Here is a 3,153-nt window from a genome sequence, read left to right on the forward strand (position 1 = left end):
CATAAGGAAACAGTCTTTTTTTTTTTTTTTTTTTCCCGAACGGTTCAGAATTATACGCGAAGATATGCAACGTGACATGGAAAAAGTGTAAGATAGCAGAAATGGAAAAAATGTCAAAGGCGCACATATATGTATATTTGTATTTGTGTCCCCATCCGTGCACAGAAAAATGTGTGTTGACCTAAGAAATCGAAGATAGACATAAAATTTGACACTTTTCCTTTTTTGGAATAATTTGTACTCAAAACTGTTGTCTTGTTGATCATTTTACCATTCGAGTTTACACATGTTTGCCATTTTGCACTTAACCAAATGGTTCTTAAAAAGTGATATATTAAGAAAGAACGAGAGGAATTTATTTATTTTATCACTCATTTTTGCAACACTAAAAGAAATTTTGTTAAAATGTTTTGAACGGAAACTGCCACAAGCATGGTGAATTATGCGACTAGTGAATTCAATTTGTCAATCGTGCAGAACTGCACTGCGTCATGCCAAATGATCTTGTCGCTTTTTATTTTTATCAAACGTGATGAGTGTGTGAAATTCCCCGATGTAGAAAAGGATTGACAGAAAAATTCAACACTATGGCGGACTTATGTACACCCCCACAGGACTGTTTGGCAGCACGGATGGACAACACTGCGAAGGGGTAGAGGAACACCTCGACTTAAAGCTTTAGCATTTTTTTTACGCCCCGATTGAAAGATACCATATTTTGTCAGCTGAATGAAGCGAATTATTAACAGTCACAACCGCTGTGCTTTTTCACAATTTGGAAAGAGTAATAAAATCTATATTAAGTCACGCTGAAATGGGTCCCCCGTGTATGTAGTAACTGTGGGGGGGAAGCACCATGTATAAATGTATACGTGCGTGGGTAGGCAGGAGATGCTAACACCTTTTAGAGTGGACTCACGCGCCCTGATTGTTGGGGTCGTAAAATGAACAATACATTTTGCTTTGTTATAATTTTCGATAATAGGGGCTATATCCCCTTGTAGAAGCAGGGAGATTTTCAGCGAAGGCCAACTAACTAAACGATTCTTTATTTACGTGGTATGGGAACAAGTCACGTGCATATCCACTTGTTCGAAAAAAAAGGAGAGGAAACATTAAACGCACTTATGAACATATTCATTTTGGCAATATTTAAGCGGAAAAGTAAAAGGGTACGTAAAAGTTATACATAAATATATTGAAAAAAACGTTTCGAAGGATTTGCACGCATTGGCATGATTACACGCTGCGCCCCTTATGCATTAACTTTTATATGCATCTTCGTATTGGAGGCTGCTAGAAGAACAAGTAACAGTTGGCTTCTTTGCAAAGCGTTTTTAAAGTGGGAGATCCAGCAGGGAGGTACTAAACAAGTTGTGCTCACATGCTTATATGTATATATATCTCTATACATATATATGTATGTATACAATGGGAAAAGGATTAAAAAAAAAAAAGAAATCAAAGGGAGGAAGGTGTAAAATAATCGTAACGCAATTATATTCTGCTCCTTACGCACAATACGGACATACATGACTGTGCATACCACGCACGTGCTGATTTTTATAAACAAAGTGAAAATTCAACGGAAGAAGAAATGTGAAGTCGTGGGTCCGTCACCCCTTTTAATCTACATTTTGGGGGGTTAAAAGAGTAAAGATTGCGCCATTTGTTCATGTATACTCGATGCGTAGTTAACATAAACTGCACGATCCCTTTTGGTTTTCCCGAAACGAAGATGCCTTTCGGGCGAGTGATGAATGGGGGGGTTAAGGGGCCCCGAAAAAAAAACACAAAAAGAAACACAAAAAAAAAACATGAAAAAAGCGAAATAATTCAAGGGAAAAATAAACATCCATATTATGTAGCGCATGTATACATGTAGGAACGTGCACATGATTGCATAGCGCACTTTTGTGACCACCGTTGGAAATAAGAAAGAAAAAAACGATTTTGCCTGGGAACGTCAAGTTTATTGTGCATATTTATGGCCTACTATTTTACTACCATATTAAGAGCACAAAAAAAAAAGGGGTACCGTCAGTAAACGGCGGAACGCAGTCAGCACAGAAGTTTGACGTTTGACATCCGGATAAGGGGGGGAAAGTTGCGTCGGGCTAGGTGCGTCCAACGGGCTGTCACGGTGATTAATGACCAATCAGCCAGGGAATGCAGAGGAGCCAAATTGGTAAAATGGGTACAGAATTGGCATAAAATTGGCAAAATTACCTATACAAAAACATGTGAAGCGGCAAAAAAATAACACAGCCTCCGAAACAATAATTCACGCGACCGAGAAAGCTGCACAGAGTTGGAACGTTCATGTAAGCTGGTCGATCCGTAGCATTTTGTACGTCTCGAAGTAACGCTAGAGGAACATATAAATAAGCCCCAAATCGTATGCAAACAAAATGATGTATACATGATGAGTAGAGGATAATTTTATATGCGACATAAACTGAGCCATATACGTACGGCCCCTCGAAGGGCAATTATATCTTATCGCATGGGGGGATTGCCTCCTTTTCTTTTTATGGAGCACTTAATTTTTATTTAATATACCAGGAAATATAAGGAGAAGAAAAAAACTGCGAAGCGAAGATTACTTTTTTTTTTTTCTTTCTATATCTGCATAACATTTTTCGCTTAGCATTTTTCACTTTTAATTTCCATTTTATGCTTCCCATCTTTTGCGTGATTCTTTTCTTTCCCATTTGGAAGAAGTAGATACGAACAGAAACAGAAGTCACGTTTTTAATTCAGCTGCTAGTTTTTTGCAGGCTTGGTAATTTTTTTATTTTTCCCCTCGCTTTTTGGCCTTTCCGTTAGCATTGTCATTGTCATCGCTTTTTTTTCTTCCTTTTTTTTTTCATACATTGTTTAGCAATTTCTTGACGATAACGTTAAATTCGCCTTGTGAGGAAAAAAAAAAATTAAAAGAAGATAAGCGAAAAATCACAGTACGGTACCACATCTTTCGTAGATTGCGCAAGAGTGGGGGGAAGAAACAAATCCCCGGAGGTTTTCACCCATGCGTTATTTGTTACATGCGTAGCGTAGTATATGCGACAATTTATGCTTCGTGAAAATAGAAGAGGATTTTTTTTTTTTTTTTCAACCCCATTTCACTGCGTAGTTCTCGCGGGAGGACGA

This window comes from Plasmodium inui (genome assembly GCF_000524495.1).
Source record: "Plasmodium inui San Antonio 1 unplaced genomic scaffold supercont1.7, whole genome shotgun sequence".
Taxonomy (NCBI): Eukaryota; Apicomplexa; class Aconoidasida; order Haemosporida; family Plasmodiidae; genus Plasmodium; species Plasmodium inui.